The sequence below is a fragment of the Arachis hypogaea genome, chromosome 15, assembly GCF_003086295.3.
Source record: "Arachis hypogaea cultivar Tifrunner chromosome 15, arahy.Tifrunner.gnm2.J5K5, whole genome shotgun sequence".
Classification (NCBI taxonomy): Eukaryota; Viridiplantae; Streptophyta; class Magnoliopsida; order Fabales; family Fabaceae; genus Arachis; species Arachis hypogaea.
The window spans coordinates 49,828,090-49,853,639 of NC_092050.1; positions in this window are offsets into that span (position 1 = coordinate 49,828,090).

Below are 25,550 nucleotides of genomic sequence, written 5' to 3' on the forward strand. Positions count from 1 at the left end.
TGCAGCTTCCCACACATACATGTGATGCACGCATACGCGTCTCCATACGCCAGGCAATTGTGGCAAATTTCATATCATTTTGAAGCCCCGGATGTTAGCTTTGCAGTTCCTTCATTTCTTCATGAGTTCTCCATTTTTACATGCTTTTTCTTCATTCCCTCAATCCAATATTTGCCTTCTAATCCGAAAATCACTTAAAAAATATATCAAGGTATTGAATAGAATGAAAGTGAATTAAATTTGGCTATTTTAAGGCCTAAAAAGCATGTTTTCACACTTAAGCACAAATTTAGGGAGAATTACAAAACCATGCTATTTCATTGAATAAATGTGAGAAAATTTGATAAAATTCCCTAAATTAAGCACAAGATAAACCACAAAATTGGGTCTATCACAAACGCCAGGATTTTTGACTGGGCGAGGCACGCCAGCTATAAGCTCTAGAAGCGGCCTTTGAAGAATTACTTTGGGCGTGGCACGCCAGGCAGAATGTCCGGAGAAGGTTTTCCAAGATCCACTATGGGCGTGGCATGCCAGTTATGATGGCCAGAGAGGGAATTCCAAGCTCAACAATGGGCGTGGCATGCCACTACTGGGCGTGGTATGCCACCTCTATTTCCCAAGAAGAGGGATGAATAAGCTTCACTATGGGCGTGGCACGCCACTGCTGGGCATGGCACGCCAACTATACTTTCTAGAGAAGAATCATTGAACTTCACAATGGGCGTGGCACGCCAGGCATTCTGACCAGAGAGGGGTTTTGAAGAACTATAATGGGCGTGGCACACCAACACCAGGTGTGGCACGCCAGTCGTCTTGTCCAGAAGAAGGATCTCTAAAGTTCAACAATGGGCGTGGCACACCAAGGTGGGCATGGCACGCCAGTTCTATCTTCCAAGCTGGGCATGGCATGCCAGTTCAAGTAGTCAGAAAAAGAGCTTGTCACTTTTATAAGGGTGTGGCACGACAGGTCTAAAGCATGGCATGCCAGTACAATTGTCCAAAGGAGAAGGGAAGGAGCAGCTTCAATGGGCGTGCCACTTCATACTAAGGGCGTGACACGCCTAGCTTGTGAGCCCAAACCATCATCATGGGTGTGCCACTTGAGTTCTGGGCGTGACACGCCAGTTCACTTAACTAGAGAGGGAGATTGAAGACTCCAACAAGGGCATGGCACGCCAGACCTCGGCGTGGCATGCCAAGCCAACCAGCCAGAGAAGAAGATTGAAGATTTTAATAAGGGTGTGGCATGCCAGGTCTGGGTGTGGGACGCCAGTTCAAATTGCCAGAGAAGAAGATGGAAGACTGCACCATGGGGCGTGCCACTTGAGTTTTGAGCGTGGCACGCCAAGCCAATCACCATCATGGGCATGCCACTTGGGACCCTGGGCATGGAGTGCCAAGCTATACCAAGCTGGGCGTGGCATGCTGCTCACACTCCACTCACACGGCACTAACGTGTCATCAATGAATGGTTATTTCCTTTAGTTTCAATTTTAATTTTTTTCCTTTTTGGTAATTTTACATTTCTAGAATAGGAGTAGTATAAATACCCCCTTGAAGAGTACTGAAGGGGGGCTTGGAACTTTTACTTCACACTACTTTACTTTCATCTATTGTACTCTCTCTCTAAGCTATGAGTAGCTAAATTCCCTCTCATTGAGGGAGGGAGCTCTGTTGTAACTGATGGATTAATGATAATGAATTTCTTCTTTTCTTCATCTCTCTTTGATTTGCTAGAAGGAATTTTGTTCTTCATGCTTAGCATTCAATTATCTTGGAAAAGAGATTGAATGTAACTTGGGTTTTATGGGAACCTTGGAAGAGAAAATATGAAATCATGCTTGAAATCCCTTCTCACGTTGAGTATATCTATGTTTTGGGATTGGATATGATGACATTAAATCTACCCACCACTTGGATCTATGAGGATGTGTGGTAAAATCAGGGACCAAGCTTATCTCTCTTCATGAGCAATTAGACTAAGGAATTGGCTGATTATCAAGATTTGAGAGATTGAATCACCAATAGGATTCAATCAATCATGATTGCCAAGAGGTCAATGAGTTGCATGATTGAAGATGAGATGATCTGAAATTAATCCGGAGAAAGCAACATCTCCTAACCCCAATGAATCTTCCCCATTCTTATCTTCCCTATTCTTTATAGCTTGTTTAATTTCTGTCAATCAACCCATTCCCCTTTATAATTCAGTCATTTACATTTCTGTCATTTATATTCTAGCAATTTATCTTTATGCTCTTTACATTCCATCACTTACTGCTTTTTTTATTTTTAAGTCCTTTACGATTCTATCATTTAATTTTCTGCACTCAACACTTATTCTTGATTAGCTTAACTAAATTACCCAGTAACTATAGTTATCACTTTAATTTCATTCTTTATTTTTCTTTACTTTTTTAGCACTTGAATTTGCAATTATTCATTGTATATATTTCCATTCAAACAGAGGCACACTAACTGTTTTATGCTTTGCATCAACCAATCTTGACTTACCAACCCATCTACAAGGAGGGTGTTTATTCTTGCTTTGGATTATGTTCCGTTGTGTATGACACGGAGGAAAGGAGTTGTAACCTCTTAAGATTCTAAAACTAAGAGGACATTTCTAAGATTGAAAAGAGAGGCAGTAGCAAGAGGAAAAAGGGTAGTTGGTAAAGAAGAAGAAGAAGAAGAGAATCCAACCCAAAATATGGAGGGTGAAGCATACAATCATCAAGATGAAGTAGTTGGCAACCATGCTCTTCCACAAGAAAGAAGAGTACTAGGCTCTTTTATTAATCCCAACCCTAGGAATTGTGGGAGCAGCATCTTAAAACACACCATACATCCAACAACTTTGAGCTCAAACGACAACTAATCGCCCTTGTTCAGAATAGCTGCTCATTTGGAGGAAATGCTCAAGAAGATCCAAACCAACATCTGACCACCTTCCTGAGAATCTGTGACACAGTGAAAGCTAATGGTATTCACCCTGACACTTATAGACTGCTTTTGTTCCCCTTTTCTCTTAGGGACAAAGCATCCAAGTGGCTGGAATCCTTCCCGAAGGAGAGTTTGACAACTTGGAAAGAAGTGGTGAATAAGGTCTTGGCAAAATTCTACCATCCCCAAAGGGTTATCAAGTTGAGGAATAAGGTACAAACCTTCAGACAACAAGATAGAGAGACTCTCTATGAAACTTGGGAGAGATATAAAGAGCTAACAAGGAGATGCCCTCCGGAGATGTTTAATGAGTGGGTGCAGCTGCACATTTTCTATGAAGGATTATCTCAAGAGGCAAAGAAGGCCTTAGGTCACTCTTCAGAAGGTTCCCTTAATACCAAGAAGATAATTGAAGAGGCCATAGACATCATAGAAACTGTGGCCAATAATGAGTACTTCTATGCATCTGATAGGAACCAAAGGAGGGGAGTGATGGAGCTAAACCAGATAGATGCTCTGCTGGCTCAAAATAAGGTGATCACAGCCTAACTTACAGCTCTCACCAAGCAAATGGAGAAGAATCAGGTCTCAGCAATCAAAACTCAAGCACCAGTGCAAGAAGGAGCTAGCCTAGAAGCTGAATATGATTGGGAGTAGGCCAACTATGTGAACAGTCCACCAGTGCATAATGAACACTCAATAAGGTCTCTTTGTATTCTCATTCATTCTTCTTATGCTCTATCACTTGCTTGAGGACAAGTAAGATTTAAGTTTGGTGTGATGCCAGGGCATCTTGGCTAATTTTACAAGCCATTTTGAGTATGTTTTAGGTTAGTTTAATGCATTTTCTTAGGCAATAAGCACGTATTTGGTTGAGTATGCATTCATATCTTGATTCAATCAAACATTGTGAATTTTAAACATTTTCATGAGAATAAGACAAGGATTGATTGATGTAATAAGTGATGCATTATCTCATGATTAGAGCAAGACTTTGATGCAACTTGTTTGATTGATTTCAGGTAAGAAGAAGTAGAGAAGAGCCATGTTAGTGGCCACGTTAGTGCCACTAACATGGCCATTAATGTGGAAGAAGGGATAGCTTGGCATGTTAATGGTGAAGTTAGCACCATTAACGTGTTCAAAGGCCAAGGAAGCCCACGTTAGTGGCCACGTTAGTGCCACTAACATAGGCACTAACATGGAAGAAGAGGAAGCTTGGCATGTTAATGGTAAAGTTAACACTATTAACGTGATTAAAGGTTAGGAGAGGCCAGTGCCACTAACAGCTGGGTTAACGTAAATCAAAGAGGTTTTGGGACGTTAGTGGCCACATTGGTGTCACTAATGTCTTCGAGCCAGGAATTTGCACATCACGTTACTCACACTAACAGCCTAACTAACGTGACTTCTGCCTAACTCAAACTCCTCCAGCAAGCTGAGCAAAGCCCAATGAGATTGATAACTGCTTCAACTGAGCCAAGGGCCCACATGCAGAGGCTTGCATCAACTAAAGATCAGAGAAGTAGTATATATAGGGGTAGTTTTGAACTAGAAAGGGAATTGGGACCTAAGGGATCCAGGATTGTAAACACCCAAATTTGCTTTTCTCTGTATTCAGATTTACTTCCAATGCAATTTACATTTTCATTTTCCATTCCCAGAGCCATGATCAACTAAACCCACCTCTTTGGTTAGGGAGCTCTGTTGTAATTCAATGGATCAATTATTGTTCTTGTATTCTTCTTCTTTTCAATCTCTTTGATTTTCTTGAAAGCTTTCAATCTTCATCCAATTGAGAAATTATCTCGAAAGAGTAATTGTTTATACTTGGATTTCCTCAGATCCTTGGAAGAGGAATGAGGAAATCATGCTAGAAATGCTTTCTCATGTTGGACTAGATTGAGGGTTGGACGGATATAGTAACATATAATCTTCCCGATACTTTGATCTAGAAAAACATGTGGTATAATCAGTGATCGTACTTCATCTCTTCCCATGAGCAATTAGATCAACGAATTGGATAATTGTTCAAGTTTAGAGAGATTGAATTGCCAAGGAATTGGGATTCAATCTTCTAAGATTGTCAAGAGATCAATGAGTTGCATGGATTAAGGAAGAGATGAGAATGAACTTGATCCGGAGAATGCAACATCTCCTGAACCCAATGAGCTTCCCCATTCTTATCTTCTCATTCTCTAAATTTTGCTGTTTACTTTGATGTTCATTACCCCCATTCCCATTTACTTTTCTGCAACTTACTTTCTGCCATTTACTTTTATGAAATTTACATTCATCTATTTACCTTTCCATCATTTACATTTCTTGTTATTTACGTTTCCCGTCATTTAAATCCTGCAATTCGATCCAATTCTATTTAGTTCAACTAGAACATTCTTTTGATTAAAGTTGCTCAACTAATCAATCCCTGTAGGATTTGACCTCACTCTACTGTGAGTTTTTACTTGACGACAATTTTGGTATACTTGCCGAAGGGGACTTGTTGAGAGACAAATTTCCCGTTATCAAAAAACCATCCTCAAAATCCAATCAATCGTAATATATCATCTTCAGCTTCACAACCATGCGATGACAGTGACAAGTTTGCAAGGTTGGAAGCCATGATTGCAAGAATGGAAGAAGATGTCGCTGTAGTAAAATAAGCATAACCTGACAAGAAGTTGGAAGCATATCAAGAAGAAGTCAGATCCAATTTAAACAACTAAGAAGCAGAAATCACAAAATTGGAAACACAATTTGGATACCTATCCAAGAAATTACTCATGTCTACAAATGCATTTCCCAGTGATACCATGACCAATCCAAGGGGGAATACAAGGCCATCAAATTAAGAAGTGGGAAAGTGGTGAAGGAGGCATCTTCAAGCCACAACCTACGAGAGGAAGAGGTGGAAAAAAACTCAAAAATCAAAGAGGAAGAAGAGATACATACTCCTACCCCATCAAAGGAAGTCTTGAAGCCCTATGTACCAAAAGCACCTTACCTACAGAGGCTAAGAAAAGATGGAAAAGACAGCCAGTTTTCTAGGTTATTGGAGATCTTCAAGAAGCTCCAAATCAACATCCCTTTTGCTGAACCATTAGAGTAAATGCCACTCTATGCTAAGTTTCTAAAGGAGCTCATGACCAAGAAAAGGAACTGGGGAGAAAAGAAAATTGTAGTGCTCACAGAAGAATGCAGTGCCATCATACAAAAGAAGCTTCCCCAAAAGATGAAAGATCTTGGAAGCTTTCAAATCCCATGCATCATAGGAGACATTAGCATTGAGAAAGTATTGTGCGACCTGGGAGCTAGCATCAACCTTATGTCCTTGGACATGATGAAGAGAATCAGAATTGAAGAGGCTAAGCCAACAAGAGTGGCACTCCAACTAGCAGACAGAACATTCAAGTTCCCCCATGGAGTAGTGGAGGACTTGTTGGTTAAGGTGGGTGACTTCATCTTCCCAGCAGATTTTGTAGTGCTTAACATGGAAGAAGATGCCAATACATCAATCATACTAGGGAGGTCATTCTTAGCAACAGCGGGAGCTATAATTGATGTACAAAAGGGAGAATTGGTCCTCAGGCTTCATAAAGAAAAGATGGTATTCAATATTCTTAGCAACCAGCATCATCTAGTGAATTACCACAAGGAAGCATGGATAGCTCAATCATGCTAGACAAGACAAGAAAGGAGAAAGTAGAAGCACCGAAGTTGGAATTGAAGACTCTACCTCCAAACTTGAAGTATGCTTACTTGGGGAGCAATGATTCTTATCCAATAATCATCAATTCAACCTTGAGCAAGGAACAAGACGAAGAGCTCATTAAGGTGCTGAAACAACACAAGAATGCCAAGCCCTTCAATATACATGCATAAGATCTTTCTTAAGGAGGATGCCAGGCCCTTAATCTAGCCACAAAGAAGATTAAATCCATCAATGAAGGAAGTAGTGCAAAAGGAAGTGTTAAAGCTTTGGCAAGCAGGGGTGATCTACCCTATCTCAGATAGTCCTTGGGTGAGTCCTGTTCAAGTAGTCCCCAAGAAAGGGAGAATCACAATGGTACCAATTGAAATGAATGAGCTAATATCAACAAGAACAGTGACGGGATGGTGCATGTGTATAGACTACAGAAAACTCAATGAAGCCACAAGGAATGATCATTTCCCTCTATCCTTCATAGATCAAATGTTGGAGAGGCTTGCTGGGCATGAGTACTATTATTTCTTGGATGGATATTCAGGCTACAACCAAATGTTATTGGATCCTAAGGACCAAGAAAAGACATCTTTCACTTGCCCTTATGGTATTTTTGCATATAGACGTATGCCCTTTGGTTTGTACAATGCACTTGCCACATTCCAAAGGTGTATGCTGTCCATTTTTTTTGACATGATTGACAAATTCATTAAGGTTTTCATGGATGATTTCTCAGTGTTTGATGACCCCTTTCCTAATTGCTTACACCATCTTACCTTGGTGCTCAAGAGATGCCAAGAGACTAACCTAGTTTTGAACTGGAAAAAGTGTACCGAAGGGGTAGCCCTTGGTCACAAAATCTCTAAGAAAGGAATAGAGGTAGATAGAGCCAAGGTGGAAGTGATTGAAAAGTTACCCCCACCTTGTAATGTCAAAGCAGTTAGGAGCTTTTTGGGAAATGCTGGCTTCTATAGAAGGTTCATTAGAGAATGTTCAAAAATTGCTAAACCTTTAAGCAACCTGCTTGTCTCTAATGTACCCTTCATATTTGATAGAGAATGTATGCATGCTTTTGAGGAGCTTAAAAGGAAGCTCTCTTCTACACCTATTATAGTACAACCAAGCTGGGACTTGCCTTTTGAATTGATGTGTGATGCATCAGATTTCGCCATTGGTGCTGTATTTTGACAAAGGAGACAAGCTAGTGCATGTCATCTATTATGGAAGCAAGGTGCTTAATGAAGCCCAAAAGAACTACACCACCGCAGAAAAAGAACTCCTTGCTATAGTCTTTACTTTTGATAAATTCAGGTCTTACCTTATTGGTTCTAAGGTAGTTGTGTTTACTGACCATGCAGCACTCAAATACTTGTTAACCAAACAAGAATCCAAGTCTAGATTAATCAGATGGATCCTACTACTCCAAGAGTTTAACATTGAAATCAAGGACAGAAGTGAAGTAGAAAATAAGGTGGCTGACCACCTGTTAAGGATCCCACATATGGACAATGAAGCTCATAGCCCTGGTGTAAATGAAAGCTTTCTAGATGAGCAATTAATGATGCTCCAAGAGGTTGCATGGTTTGCAGACATAGCCAATTTCAAGGCCATTAGAGAGCTACCATCCAACATTAGAAGAATGAAGCTCATCAATGATGCCAAGCATTTCATTTGGGATGAACCATACAAAAGAATTCACAAATGAAATCTCATTGCAAGTATAGTTTCTAAACCAAACAATAATCCTTTCATACAAAAGATTGTTTGTCACTAAAACAAACCCCTAAAATTATAAATCGAAGTATTAGAACCACAGGTCGTTCTCCCTGGGAATTACAATAGAGTGCTCTTGTTATTGGTTATGAGGTATGTTTTGGGGTTTTTGAGATAAGAGACATGAAATGTAAATGGCAATAAAAATAAACTAATAGCTAAAAAGGTCTTGACAAGGTTTGGTGGTCAAGGATCTCTATCCCTATCACTAACCACAACATGAGAATTGGCAAGGATCAATCCCATTAAATCATCCTCTAACTAGTAAAGAAAAGTCAAATGAGCTATATCAATCCAAGTGCATAAGTCCTAACTCTCCACTAATTCAATTAGTGAGAATTAGAGTTAATGGCTTCCCAATCATCAATTACTTGGACATTAGTAACTCAAGAGTTCCTAAGTTACCTTCCCAAGCCAAGAGCACTAAAATATACTCTAACGTCCTTCCAAGTATTTTATCAAGCACTTGGAAGGTACAAAAGGAAAGCAAAGTTCAATTGCAAGAAAAATAAATCTACACTACTCAAATGCAAGGAATTAAACAATAATAATTCAAATGAACAATAAAGGAACATGAAAACATAAATTGCATTAAAGAGAAATAGAAGAACAAAAGTGAATCAACATAAAAGTAGAGAATCACAATAATTAAATGCTAAACTAGAGAGAAGAGATGTAGAAGAAGAAGAATTACAAAGGGAAAAGTAAATTAAAGCATGAAATTAACCTAGATCTAAGGATTCTAATCTAAATCTAACCTAATCCTAATTCTAGAGAGAAGACTAGCTAGAAAACTAAACTAAAACTAACTAAGTGTCTAAGTGTCCAAAATTTGTGATTCCCCTTCAGTCCTTGGGTTAAATAGCATCAGAAATAAGTTGGATTGGGCCCAAAATGCTTCAGAAATCGCTGGCCACGAGTTGCACTTTAGTGAGTCACATGTAACATCGGCGTGTATGCGTACAGTGCACGTGTGCATCCCTAAGTGTGATGTAACTATGGCAAATTTTATATCATTTTGATGCCCCGGATGTTAGCTTTCCAACGCAACTAGAACCGCATCATTTGAACCTCTGTAGCTCAAGTTATGATCGATTAAGTGCAAAGAGGTTGGGCTTGACAATTTTGCAATTCCTTCATTTCTTCATGAGTTCTCCATTTCTACATGCTTTTTCTTTATTCCCTCAATCCAGTCCTTGCCTCCTAAATCTGAAATCACTTAACAAACATATCAAGGCATCTAATGGAATCAAGGTGAATTAAATTTAGCTATTTTAAGACCTCAAAAGCATATTTTCACTCATAAGCACAATTAAAGGAGAATTTATAAAACCATGCTATTTCATTGGATACATGTGAGAAAAGTTGACAAAACCCTCTAAATTCAACACAAGATAAACCCTAAAAATGGGGTTTATTAGTGTGCTGATGGACTGCTAAGAAGATGCATCTCTCATGAGGAAGGACAAGAGGTTCTTTGGCATTGCCATGGATCTACTTATGGAGGGCTCTTTAGTGGAGAGAGGATTGTAGCTCAGGTGTTGTAGTGTGGATTCTTTTAGCCTACAATATTCAAGGATGCAAAGGAGTTTGTGACAAGGTGCAATGAATGTCCAAGAGCTGGCAACCTACCCAAGAAGAATGAGATGCTACAGAGGTTCATCATGGTTATAGAACAACTTTTAAGACACCTATTGGTATGTCTCCATACCAATTGGTGTATGAAAAACCTTGTCATTTGCCTGTGGAGCTTGAGCATAGAGCATTTTGGGCTTTAAAGATGTTAAACTTTGACAATCAAACTGCTGGAGAAAGAAGGTTGTTGCAGCTCAATGAGTTAGATGAATTCAAAATTCAAGCCTATAAAAATACTAAGATTTATAAAGAGAGAACAAAGAAATAGCATGATCAAAATCTGTCAAAAAGGGAGTTTGCAGAAGGGCAAAAGGTTCTCTTATACAACTCAAGACTCAAATTTTTCCTAGGGAAGCTGAAATCAAGATGGTCAGGACTCTTCACAATCATCAAAGCTTCCCCTTATGGTCATGTGGAACTCATGGATGAGAAAACACAGAGGACTTTTACTGTCAATGGCCACAGACTTAAGCATTACTTGGGAGACTCGTTGAATGAGTAATGAGTGAACTACAACCTCAGCTAAAGAGGAAGAACCGTCAAGCTAATGACGTTAAAGAAGCGCTAGTTGGGAGGCACCCCAACCCTCATATCCTTTCAATTTCATGCTTTTTAGATCTATTTATGTAAGTTACTTTGGTTAATTGCCTTCTAGTTTCTACTGTTAGTTACTAAGTTATTAGCTTTGAGATTTTAGCTTTAAAGTTTTCTGGGTTTTTCTGGAAGATCAATCTTGCATAGTTCATTATACGATGTTCCTAGATTGGGTTGAGAAACTTGCTGAAGAACTAAGTTTGGTGTGGCCACCAGCCCACTTAATTTTTGAACTTACATGATAACATTTTAATTGATCTTATGAGTAAGCCAAAAATTAAGTTTGGTGTGGCCACCATCATAAGAAACATTTGTAAATTGTGCACCCAAAGAAATTGAGCCCAATTAACTGGTATCTTAAGGTGCTCAGTAAATTGGTGAGATAAATGAAAAAGTTACTTAATTGTACACATAGAGTGGAAGTGGAAGGGTATGAAAAAAAATATTAAGTACATTCCACTCATTTTGCATACAATAAAGTCCAAACATAAGCACCAGTCACCAGATGCAATGAACTTAAGTTTGGTGTGCAAAAGATACACAAAATGAATACCAATTAATTAGAAAAAAATGAAACAACCCTTTGATTACTAATGTGAACTTTGTAACTACAATTTCAGGAAGTGGTGGGGCCCACAAGGCATTGATCACTCATCAAGTGAGGGGAGTCAAAGTGTACTTCACACTTTGGAACTCACAATCTGAAGAAAGCTGAACCACTTTCAAATGGCACTTCTCCCACGCTGGGCGCCAAAACCAAGTGTGAAAATATTCAATTTTGTCATCAATTGCACACCTTCCAGATTTTTCCTTCCCCCTATATTGCACTCACCCACCCCTTCTCATCACGCCACACACACCCCTTCTCTCTTCCGAAACCACCACTCTCTCTTATCTACTTTCTTGCTTTTTTTCTTGATTGGCACAATCAAGTCCTAAGTTTGGTGTTGAGCGAATTCCTTTTGCTTCATTTTTCTTCTCCTTCTTCCTTTCCACCATCACAAACCCATATTCCACAAATGGCACCACCAAAGGTCTCTGGCTCAAAGAAGAGAAAGACCAAGGAAACCTCTGGCTCTTCAAGCTACAATGAGCACAAGTTTCTTTCATTCTTCCAGTAAAACCAGTTCTTTGGGTGGGTGAGTGAGAGGAAAATCATCCCAGAGGTGGGCTTCCAACTTATAAGAGATGAGCACAGATAAATCAACATTGAGATTAATAGTAGGGGCTGGGAAATCTGGTGCAATCAACCAAAGAAAGTGGTGGTGAGCTTAGTATGAGAGTTTTATGCCAATGCTGTTCCACAACCAAGCCAACAGCTCACTTAGCTAAGTTCTATGAGGGGGAAAGATATTGATTACAGCCCTACAAACCTATAAAGAATGCTAGAGGTAAGGAACACAAGATCCTCCCAGAGCTATGAAAAAAGAGTGAAACAAATTGATCCAGGCTTTGAAGACATTCTAAATGAAATCTGTGTACTCAAGTACTCCTCTTGAATTTGGTGACATTGTTGTAATTCACATTGGCTACGGCAAGGGCGTACTCCTCCTGAATTTGGTGACATTGATCAGTGTAATGCATGGTGCTAGAGCACAATCCACAAATTCTAGGGGGACCTTCAAGTTGGGCAACTTGGGGTGGGGCTTGGATGGCTTGGATGGAATAGAATGCCTTTTGCTCTTTATGCATCTCCGTAAGGATAGTAGTCATATCCCTAAGCACCTTGGTCAAGCTTGCTTCGTAAGGTGGTATTTCTACCATACCCTTGAGGGGATTGCTTCTTACCCTTACATGTTGTGTAGCCTCGGCAACATCATTTATCAAGCTCCAAGCTTCTCCTACCATCTTATTTTTGGAAAGGGAACCACCACTAGCAGCGGTGAGCAATCTTCTATCTTCCGCACAAAGACCTCCGGTAAAGTAACTGATAAGCAAATGAGTGTCCAATCCATGGTGCGGACAAGATTCCAATAGCCTCTTGAACCTCGTCCAATACTCATACAAACTCTCTTGGTCCTTTTGTATTATACCCAAGATCTCCTTCCGGATGTAGTCGGTCTTTTCCGGCGGAAAGAACTTGTCTAGAAACTCTCTTCTCAAGGAATCCCAATTGGTCACAATCTTATCCAGTTGTGAATAAAACAACATTTTTGCTTGCCCCTCAAGAGAGAAGGGGAAGGCAAAAACCATAATAGCCACCTCATCGGCTCCATGCCTTCGAGCCGTAGAACAAGTAACTTGAAAATCTCTTAGATGTCGGATGGAGTCTTGACCCGAAAGCCCATGATACTTGGGAAGTAGATTTATCAAGCTATTCTTCAACTCAAAGTTTGGATCAAGGTTGGGATACCTTGCTTGCAAAGGTTGAAGTATGATGTCCGGAGCCCCTTGTTCATGTAGAGTGATCCGACGTAGCTCCGCCATGTATGGTTCACCTGTGGGATGCAAAGATGTATTAGTGGTGCCAACTGAAGAATATGAAGTAGCGGACTCTAAGTCACTCTCGGTAACATCTAGTGATTCAGTATGCTTGATGACATGTCATCATGTCATGTTTTTCTATGCTTTTTCATACAAGAAATTGATGATTAGTGCTTAAATATTGCATTGTTTTGTGCTTAAATGGTATATTTCTTTGATCTTTTGATTTTATAAACTTTGCAGGAAATAAGAAGAAAAAGAAGCAAAAAAAGCACAAAATAAGGTAAAAAGAAGAAAAGAGGAATTTTGGGCATATTTTGGAGTTGAGGCACACTTTGGAGTCTTAGGCCACGCTTTTAAAAGCGTGGCCCATAACTAAATCAAGAAAGTGTGTTCCATGTTCACAATCAGCGCTCAAAATGTTAACTGGGCATTCACTTTTGTTAACTAGGCGTTCACTTTGTTAAACTTTCTCGTGAATTTCAGCTTGGAAGCAAGGGGAGCGTTCACTAAAGTTAACTGGGCGTTCGCTTTTGTTAACTGGGCGCTGACAGCATGACCATGCCTTCTTCAAAGGGCTATAACTTGAGCTACAGATTTTCAATTGATGCGCTTCTAGTTGTGTTGGAAAGCTAACATTCAGAGCTTTCGAACGATATATAACAATCTATATTTGGTATGAAATTGAAGTAAAAGTGATAAGCATCTTTAAGGCCTAAAAACCACACTCAAAAGCCAACATTTGGAGTAGCGCTCGTTACTAAAGTGAGCGCCACGCTCACTAAGTTAACTTTTTCAGGCTTGGACAAGTCTGGGTAAGAAGTTGAAGCACCAAAGTGCTCACTAAGGTAGCACTCAACAAAGCAAGGTAGCGCTCAAATATTGAGTGTTGCATTCACTATGGAAACGCTAGTAAGGCTACATGCGCACCAAAATTGGCACGTGAGGAAGCATAGAAGGTGTGGACGCCAAGTTCACTTTCCCAACTGAACGCTTTCCTGGGAGTGTCACCAAGCCACTCCTGACCCATGCCATCAAGTGCCATCTTGGATCCAATTCTTCACAGACCCAAGCCACCAAATGCATCTGGATCCACTCCCATTCAAATCTAAAGCAAGCAAAGCCCATCAACATGACTCAAAGGCACAAGAAAAAACTAGATTAGGAATTTCATTTGAATTTTAATTTGTTTTCAATTTTAATTTCATTTTTCATTTTGTAAAGCCTATATAAAGGCATCAATTTCATTTAATTAAGGGGATTGGCTCTGCTAGAGAGCAATAGGAGTAGGAGTAGGAGTAGAATAGAAAGTTCTCTTTGAAACACTTTAATTTTTTTGTATTTTTACATTTCAGTGTTGCAATTCAATTCAGCTTATGCAAATTTCAGTTTCTGATAATCTTCTTTTGCAAGTTTTCCTTTCTGCAATTTGACATGAGTTTGCTGTGAGCTTAATTTACATTTCTAAGCAATTTAAATTTCCCTGCACCTCAATTCCCTTTTCCGTTGATGCAATTTACTTTCCTTGTCATTTAAGATTCTGTCATTTATTCTAAGTTCTGATTTACTGTCTTCTTTAATTTCCCAGCCCTAATTCCCTTTACATTTCATGTAATTTACCTTTCTTGCTCTTTAAGATTCTGTCCAATCTACCTTTTGCACTTTAAATTTCTTGTTATTTACATTCTGTTGCTCAAATTTCACTCCATTCATCACTGTTAGCTTAACTAAACTAATCACCTCACTAAAGTTGCTTGATCCATCAATCCCTATGGGATCGACCTCACTCTTGTGAGTTATTACTACTTGATGCGACCCGGTACACTTGCCGGTGAGTTTGTGTGAAATCTATTTTTCACCCATCAAGTTTTTGGCGCCGTTGCCGGGGATTGATATAGATCGACAATGATTAAGTGGGTAAGAGGTCTAGATTAAGTATTTTCTTTGTTTTTGTTTTCTGTTTTAAGTTGACACCAAGGTGTTTGAGTTATTGCCTCACTAAGAAATTATTTTCTATGACATAAATTTCATTTTTCATTGGTGATGTGTTTTATAAAATTTAAATGGAGTTCATCTCATCTTATAATCAAACAGATTTTATGGGATATTACCCACCATCATCAATCTCTAATGGTGGCTGGGAATATCACCAAGAAAATACAAATTCTGAGCACTCCAATCAATGGAGATATGCTTCAGAACCACAAGATGAGCAAGAGAATCATATGGGATGTTACTCTCCACTACAGCATGATTCAAGTCATTATCCTAATGGTAGATGGGAATATCACCAAGAAATGATAGATGATGAAGTAATTCACATGAGATATGATCCAGAACCACAAGATGATTTATGTCATTACCCTCATGGTGTCTGGACATGTCAACAAGAGTGTGAACAATCAGTTGAAATAGGACACTTCCTAGAGACACAATATGATCCAGATTTTGATGAGTCTAACAACTACTCATATTGTGGCTGGGAAAGTCAAATTCAAAGAGATCTAAGTGATCCATACTGTGTTCATCAAGAGCCATCATCACTTGAGTAAACCTTCAATTCATTCATGCAAAATTGTCCAACCTCACCTCCCAGCTTCTCATGTGAAAATCCTTCATCACTTGATGATACCTCATCACAAAGATTCCTCCATGATCCATATCAACCATAAAACTGATTCCACAAACCACAAAATTTATTCCATGTCCCTTAAAACATCACCACAACATATCCATACGCACAAAATTTCTCTCAACCTTCATCCCTTGAGCTAGCATTTGAACAATACCTACAAACATCCATAGACTCTTGGAAAGAACAAGAAACCCTCTGTAATAAGATGGATGGATATTTGGAGAAAATGAGAAAACACTCAGAACTGCTAAGCAAGGAAGATGAAGACCACTGGGTGGATATGAAGGAGGAAGTAGAAGAGCAAGATGAAGAGGCTACTATATCAAGTGAAATTTCAATGGAAGAGGAGGTTGTGAAGGTAGTTGAACCCGAGACTACATATCTACAGAAGCCACTTGAGATGACAAAGGAACATGAACACTCACAGCCCTCACAAACTCCCCTGAACCAAAAACTCTCAACACTTGAATCTGTGATTTAAAGATATGAAGAGAAGATGAAGAGATTTTCGGAAGAACAACAAGCGTCCTCTAAGAAAGTGCTATTAAGACAAATGTTGAGTGTAAAGGAGGAAGTGAAGGAACAAGAAAGTGAGGAAGACAATCAAGGAAGCTCATACTCAAGTGAAGCAAAGAATTACATAGATGAAGGGCTCATTGAACCAACAATTCAAAAGGCTCTTGCTTAAGATAAAACTCTAATAATCACACAGCAACCATGTCTTGAAATCAAAGAAGTAAAGGCAACTAACAAGAGCACCGAGAAGAGGATTATGACCAAGATACCAAGGACAACATTTAAGAAAAGGTCAACTACAAATAATCCTCCCCCTAATCCAGTAAGCAAGTTAAATTCAGCAAATAACAAAAGGAAGCTTGCTAAGGAGAGGCCAAGACAGGGGACACTAGCTGGTTCATCTCTCCCCTTGAGGTCATTCCTCTTAACAAACTGGAAGAAGAGGAAGAAAGTGAAGAACAACATGTCAAGCTAATGACACTAAAAGAGCGCTTGGTGGGAGGCAACCCAACCTTAGGTAATATTTCATTCTTTTGCTTTGTTTATTTTCTCTGTCTGCTTTGTTTAAATTTCAATAAATTGGCATATGCTTACATTCTAAGTTTGGTGTTGCCCTGCAACAATTTGTTTTCAATCCCTCTAGGTGATTGCATCAATTCTACATGGAAGTGTCACACTAAATTTCTAAGTTTGGTGTGCCACTTAATTTCTGTGTAAATAAATCCAGCAACACCACTTGTCTGCATAATCATAATGCCTTTGCAGTGTTATTTTTCTTTTAGTTTGACACTTTTTCATTCTACTTGCTTTAGTCATTTCTCTATTTTTAATGCTTTCATTTAGTTTGCTACTTAACTATTTTTGTTAATACCTCACCAAGAAATCCTTATTCATGACAGATTCTTGGCTTGGTGATTGTATTTAACATACAACAATTTAATTTTCTTAGTTTTATTTCAAATAAATTGACATGTGATTGCACTCTAAGTTTGGTGTTGCTATGCAATAAAATTTGTTTCCAATCCATATTGGATACTTGCATCAATTCCAAGTGAAAGTGTCACACTAATTTTGGTGTGCCACTTATATTTTTAAGCAATGTATCGTGCACACCCTCTTATTTTTGCAATCACAATGTCTCTATTTCGCTGTGCCTTTATGGTTATCTTTAATTTTGCTTGCTTAAAACACATGTACTACCAACATTTCATTGTGTAAGACACTCATGATCCATCTTAGCCCCATCACCACTATTCTAATTGTTGCTTGAGGATGAGCACGCATTCGGAAGTTGGTAGGGGAAGGGGAAGAATGGGAGGAAAATGATAACAATAGAGAAGATGAATTACAAGGTTGTAAAGTTCCTTTTCCTCTCATTTGTTTCCAACACTTTAAATTGCATGATTGTCTTTATCCTCTCTGTTCACATGTGTGTATGAATAAGCATAGCCTAAATTTTGATCTGTAACATGTTGCTATGCCACTATAACTACCAACTTGAGTTTTGTAAAGTTCAAAGCAGTAAAGTATCATGATCATAAACAAACAAGGTTATTAAAGAAAGATTTAGCATGTGCATACAAGTATTGGAAGGCTAGTATGATTAATTGTTGCTCAATTACATTAGATTTTATTTAATTGAAGTTTTCATCTAGGACATTTTATGAAATTTTTGAAATCATGAAAACCTTGAAGGAAGCAAATGCAATTAAAGCAAGAAAAAAAAAGGGAAAGAATGAGAAAGCTGAAGGCTCTGAGTACCAATGGCAATTCAATTATTAAGTACTTGTGGTGTTTATGTATCAGGCAAAAATCTTGAAAACAAAACACTTAGAGTCAGGGTTAGGCTCAAGTGAAAATGCACTCCCTCCAAGCTCAAGGCTCTGAGCATCAATGATTAGAGAGTTAAGAAAAGAAAACAAATGAGCTTAAAGAAGTCCTCTAATTAAATGCTTGTGGTGCTTATGTGTCAAGTGGTAATACTTGAAAACAAAGCATTTAGAGTCGTAGCTTTGTTATCAACTCATGGGGCAAAACACCCAAAAGGAGAAGCTAATAGGAAAATCAAAAGCTTGTTTCAAGGAAGAAATATAAGGAAAAGATTTCATAAATTGAGCTAGATAGAAACGTCAATCATTTACAATTCTTTTGTGATTGTGGCACGCATAGAAAACTAGCCAACCATGAACATTGAGTTGCTATTCTTCTTACCTTGGATTGTCAATCTCTATTGCATGATTCTTTTCTTGCTTGGGGACAAGCAAGGTTTAAGTTTGGTGTTGTGATGACATGTCATCATGTCATGTTTTTCTATGCTTTTTCATACAAGAAATTGATGATTAGTGCTTAAATATTGCATTCTTTTGTGCTTAAATGGTATATTTCTTTGATCTTTTGATTTTATAAACTTTGTAGGAAATAAGAAGAAAAAGAAGCAAAAAAAGTACAAAATAAGCTAAAAAGAAGAAAAGAGGAATTTTGGGCACAGTTTGGAGCCTTAGGCCACGTTTTTAAAAGCGTGCTCCATGTTCACAATCAACGCTCAAAATGTTAACTGGGCGTTCACTTTTGTTAACTGGGCATTTACTTTGTTAAACTTTCTCGTGAATTTCATCTTGGAAGCAAGGGGAGCATTCACTAAAGTTAACTGGGTGTTCACTTTTGTTAACTGGGCGCTGACAGCATGACCATGCCTTCTTTAAAGGGCCATAACTTGAGCTATAGATGTTCAATTGATGCGCTTCTAGTTGCGTTGGAAAGCTGACATTCAGAGCTTTCCAACAGTATATAACAATCTATATTTTGCATGAAATTGAAGCACAAGTGATAAGTATCTTTAAGGCCCCAAAACCACACTCAAAAGCCAACATTTGGAGTAGTGCTCGTTACTAAAGTGAGCGCCACGCTCACTAAGTTAACTTTTTCGGGCTTGGACAAGTCTGGGTAAGAAATTGAAGCACCAAAGGGCTCACTAAGGCAGCACTCAACAAAGCAAGTTGGCGCTCAAATATTGAGCGTAGTGTTCACTATGGAAACGCTAGTAAGGCTACATGCGCACCAAAATTGGCACGTGAGGAAGCATACAAGGAGTGAACGCCAAGTTCACTTTTTCAACTGAACGCTTCCCTGGGAGTGTCACCAAGCCACTCCTGACCCATGCCATCAAGTGCCATCTTGGATCCAATTCTTCACAGACCCAAGCCACCAAATGCATCTGGATCCACTCTCATTCAAATCCAAAGCAAGCAAAGCCCATCAACATGACTCAAAGGCGCAAGAAAAAGCTAGATTAGGAATTTCGTTTGAATTTTAATTTGTTTTCAATTTCAATTTCATTTTTCATTTTTGTAAAGCCTATATAAAGGCATCAATTTCATTTAATTAAGGGGACTGGCTCTGCTAGAGAGCAATAGGAGTAGGAGTAGGAGTAGAATAGAAAGTTCTCTTTGAAACACTTTAATTTTTTTGCATTTTTACATTTCAGTGTTGCAATTCAATTCAGCTTATGCAAATTTCAGTTTCTGATAATCTTCTTTTGCAAGTTTTCCTTTCTGCAATTTTTCATGAGTTTGCTGTGAGCTTGATTTACAATTCTAAGCAATTTAAATTTCCCTGCACCTCAATTCCCTTTTCCGTTGATACAATTTACTTTCCTTGTCATTTAAGATTCTGTCATTTGTTCTGAGTTCTGATTTACTATCCTCTTTAATTTCCCAGTACCAATTCCCTTTACATTTCATGCAATTTACCTCCATTTCCTTTGAATCAAGGTTGGGATACCTTGCTTGCAAAGGTTAAAGTATGATGTCCGGAGCCCCTTATTCATGTAGAGTGATCCAGCGTGGCTCCTCCATGTATGGTTCACCTGTGGGATGCAAAGATGTATTAGTGGTGCCAACAGAAGAATATGAAGTAGCGGACTCTAAGTCACTCTCGGTACCGTCTAGTGATTCGGTATGCTCCTCAAAGGAGGCCGAAGTACTAGGCGTATAGTCCAACTACTGTCTAGCTTGCCGAGTGTGTAACAAAGTTCTTTCAATCTCAGGGTCAAACTCGGCTAAGCTAGAATTTGGTTGAGACCGAGTCATCAAACTTGGGAGTCATAGCACATGTACAAAAGAAATCTAAGTATTGAAAGTAAGTAAACTATCTACACTATTCACATATTCACATAACTAATATCAAGGCATACATTGCAACCATTCCCCGGCAATGGCGCCAAAAATTTGATAGCCAAGGATTTATACTGGTCTAGAATTTTTCAAATTGATTTCGTAATAGTATAGTCCAAACCGATAATCGACCCTCGGATCAAATTTTAAGGAATTCATTGTCACAAAGTTCAACCCCAATAAAAGTAACCAAAGTATTCAAACCTCGGATCGTCTCACAAGGAATGGGCAAACATGTTCGTCAACATTGGTTAAAATTCTGGGGTTGCAAGTCATGAGTAAGAAATTAAACTAAGAGACTTAACAAGCAAGAAATCTTAAAGTGCAGGAAACTAATTTAAGTAGCTAAAGTAAGGTGTAAGCAAATCTAAACTAATAAGAGAACATCCAATGTAATTCTACTCTAAAATTAAACAAGTCACTATAACAAAAACTACGCAATTGAAATTTTTGGGTTTCAAATATGAATAATAAAAGCAACTCTTGGCTAGGCATGGGAATTGGGATCGCTATCCTTGTCTAATAACCATATCTTGACAATTACGAGGAACCAAACTCATTAAGTTTACTTCTATACTTGAAGTATATTAAATGGCTTGGTCAACATCAATCCATAAGGCCCAACCTAGCTACCATTTGACTTAGTAGTAGGCTAGTGTCAATGGTTATCAAATTGACCACTAAGGGTTCTCAAATCACCAAATCCATTAGACCCAATGACTCAAGTTTACCCAATTCCCTTAGCCTAGGCCAAGAGTAAAGAAAACTACTCCATAATCAAAGGAAGCATTTCATCAAACACATGGTAAGCATTACTAAAAGACATATTCAAAATGCAATTAAATTGAAATTAAAAAGTACCCACTAATAATATTCAATGGAAAATCACTCAAACAACACAATTAATCATGAAAATCATCAATGTAACATTAACAATTCAAGATCCACAAGGTTCATAAAATGGGTAGAAAATGGTAATTGACAAGAAAACATAAATCTAACACAAGATCTAAACAAAATTATACTAAGGCATTCAAATTAAGTAATCAAAACTAGAAATCAACAAAACCCAATTCAGAAATTCAGCAACGGGAGATCAAAATTAAACTAGATCTAGAAGAGAGTAAGTGTTTATCTCTTTAGAAGAACAAAGAACAAAAACTAGCCAAAATTGTGTCTAAGTGTGTAATGGATGATCCCCCCTTTCCCCCTAGAGTTCTTGGGTCTTTTTCCATGCAGAACCAGCTTAAATTTGGGCTTCTTGAGCCTTAGAAATCGCTAGGCACGATTTCTTTAATGAGGTCACGTGCAACTCGTCACGCGTACGCGTCATGCACTCGTGCGTGTCGCCTGAATTTTGCCAATCCATGCGGAAGCGTCATTCTTTGCGCGTCGTGTCCAGCTCCTTGCATCCACGCGTGTGCATGGCGTGCGCATGCGCATCGCAGCCGATTTCCCCAAAATACAATTCTTCATGTTCCTTCCTATTGTACATGCTTTCTTTCTCTCTTCTAGGTCATTCTTGCCTTATAAACGCTGAAACCACTCAACAAACATATGACGGCATCGAATGGTAATAAAAGAGGATCAAAATATGACAATTTTAAGGCAAAAGAAGCATGTTTTCCATCATGAAGCAATATTAGGAAGAGAACACAAAACCATGCTATTTCATTGAATAAATGTGGGAAAAGGTGATAAAATCCATCAAAATAAGCACAAGATAAACCACACAATTGGAGTTTATCAGCTATCAATCCACTACAGAGGGCAAGAGAGCATAGAGCTCATGTGGAAGCACCACAAGAGCCACCACAACAAGAAGAGCCATATGTCCAAGCACCAATTCCAAAAGTCCAAGCACAATTTCCATAGGGTTTTAATTGGAAAGAGATGCAGGGGAACATCCACCATAGGCAAGGAGATATCAACCAACTTATGGAACAATAAAAGCACTGGGAACAAATGCAAGAGAGCATCCAGCAACTTCAAGGAAATGTGGATTAAATCAGGGAGCAACCAGGGCAATTCCATTGGGAAGAAATGCAAGGCAGCCTCAACAAAATTCTGGAGCAACAAATGGTTCAACAGAGGAACCTTGCTGAGTTTAGGTCCCTTTATGAGGCTAGAACCACTTCAAGAAGGCAATATGAGATAAACACACAAGCGAAGCTGAATCACTTGTGCAATGTGCCCCTGAACCCAAACTATCCAACATTTATGCAAGGAATGGAAGAGCTAAGTTCCAGGCAGGAGGAGATTTTAGCCAAGCATAACGAGGATGAAAGGATTTTTATGAGGAGGTTAGGGTTTTGGAAGCCAAAGAATACTCAAGAACAAGAAGGAGCCACTACAAAGAAGAATGGTGATGAGTCCTCCAAGAAAAAGGATAAGGGGAAGAGACCAATGCACTGATCAAGGGAGAAGCATCATGACAAGCAAAGGTTGTTGAGTCCCATTTGGGAAGCTATTTTCTAAATTTATTGCTTAGTAGTTTCTTATGTTAGTTGTTTGTGTTTTAAGAGTCCTTCTGTGAGTCCTTAAGTTTAGTTTTATTTTGAGAAAGAAAATGTTGGTTGTTAAGCTTTACAATATCAATGAAATTAGTTTATTTCCACAAGGAGTCAATGATGAGTTGTTTGCAAAACAAAAGTAAGGAACTAAGACCCAAGTGAGTTTAATTCAAAATAAGAGATGAGAAACAAGTATAAAATTATGAATTGAAGTTTGGAAAGTGAGTAATCCATAATGAACAAGTAGACAGAGAGGACATAACAAGAAGATACTAAGGATGACCCTTGAATATAAATAGAACCAAGAAGTAGTAAGCAAGACCCAAGGCTCTAAGCATCAACTACTAGGAAGAAAATAAAGAAACAAATGGCTCAAAGAGCCAAGATCCTAGTAGATGCTTGTGGTGAAGATGTGTCAAGAAGAAAGACCTGAGCAAGTAAATTCTTAAAGGTGTCTCAACACCTAATACCCTAAAACCAACTGGTTTGGGAGTGCTAATTGAAAGCTTACTTTAAAAGGTCGTCTTGAGACAAAACATTTAGAGTCGTGGTCAATCAAAGAAGCAAAAGAATAATGAAAGAAGAAAAGAAGAACAATCAAAAGCAAAAGAACAACCTTACTACTTCAAGGTGACAATCAATAGAGGGGGCTTCAGAAGCAAGCACTTAAAGAGGCCACACAAACTCACCGGCAAGTGTACCAGGTCGCATCAAGTAGTAATAACTCACAAGAGTGAGGTCGATCCCACAGGGATTGATGGATTGAGAAAATTTTGTTAGGTGATGAATTTAGTTAAGCGAATAGTTGATCATTTGAGTGAAACTTGATTAATAGAAGTAAAATTGCAAGAAAATAAAAGGGAGAAGGTAAATTGACAAAATATTAAAGTGCAGGAGAAGTAAATTGAAAAAACTTAAAGTGTAAGAAAGTAAAAGAGCTGAAACTTAAAGTGCAAGAAAGGTAAATAACTGAAACTTAAAGTGCAAGAAATTTAAATTGCTGAATCTAAATTGACAGGAATCTTAAATTGCATCAAGAATAAAGAGATTTTGGTATTGGAATTCAAATTGAACTCGAAAATGTAAATTGAAGAGAATTAGAGAGCTATGAGATGAAGAGATTCAGATCTGGATCTCAGTAGCAAAACAGAAATGCAAAATTTGCAAAGGAGTCAACACGGAATGAGAACTTGAATCAGATTTAAAATCTTAAAGAGAAATCAACAATTGCCTTCAAATAACAAAACAGAAAGAAGCTTAAATCTGAATTACTCTCTTGACCAAAAAGCAAAGAAGAAGTTGTAGAAGAAAAGAAAATGAAAACAGAAAAGAAGATTCAGATCCAATCTCCAATTCTCATAACTATAAAAAGGAAAAATAAGTTCACTTCTTGCCTCCTACCAGCGTTCCCTTAGTGAACGCTAAGTTCACTTCTTGAGCCCTCCCCCTTGGCTTCTTTGGTGTGCAGCACCATTTGGTGCGCTTATTCCCTTGCCTAACGCTCCCTTTTGAGCGCTAAGTTCACTATTTGAGCGCTACTTAGTGCTCACTTGGTTGAGCGCTTCTCCTAGCGCTCCCTTAGTTGAGCGCTACGCTCAATATTTGAATGCTCCTAGTGTGGGGATGGCACGAGGCCTTGGCTCCTAGGCTGATATTCATGAAAAAGTTCACAAAGTGAATGCCACGTTCACTTCCAAAGTGAACGCTTAGCCCAAAAGCGTTGCTGAGTATGGCGTTCTCTTTGTGAACGTAACGCTTCACTGATTGCTTCTCTTTCTTTCTCATTTCTTCACCTTCAAGCAACCAAACAACCAATCAAAGTCTCACCAAAATTATAAGATCTTTGCATCATTCATAAAATCAATTAATTCTAGCATAAACCTCATGATTTGGTGTAAAATAAATGATGTTTGATTGATTCAAGATAATCATGAAAATCCACTCCAATCACTTACTTATTGTGCAAGAAAGTTCATAAAACCTAATGAAACAAGTAAAAAATGCTTGTAAAACTAGCATAAGATGACCTGTCATCACAACGCTAAACTTTAATCTTGCTTGCCCCCAAGCAAGCACTAAACATGAGAAGAAATGAAACAAAATAGAGAAGTATATGTGTCCTTATTTAGCAGGTAATTGAATTAGGACCATGGGGTTTTATGCAGACAAAAATGCAGCTCAATTATTCTTTGCTGATAGATATGAAATGTCTCTTTGAGGATTCACTAGAGTTGCTGCTATAATGCCTTGTTCTTTTATTGATCCCTGTTAGCTTTTTCCTTCTTTCTTTTGCTTAGAAACTTATTTCTCAATGATAGTTAAGTGTCAAGTGTTGCAACAGCCTTTTGGCACAATTTTTCTCAACACCTCTTCACTACAAACACTTGACTCACAATCCTTCTTAGGAACATTGATGCCCAGCACCTCTTTGGGTTACTAAATGATTTGTAACTAGGTTGCTCTTGATAATGGACTTTCGGTTGGTAATCCCGGATTAGTTAATCCAAGTTACCAAGTTTTAAAAGACTCCTCAGAACCTAATTGTCCAAGCATATCCTAGTACAAGAAGCATCACAGACATATGTCCTAAGGTCTAAGCTATTGGTGTCTAGCCTTATTATTTGTTTCTCTCTTTCTTG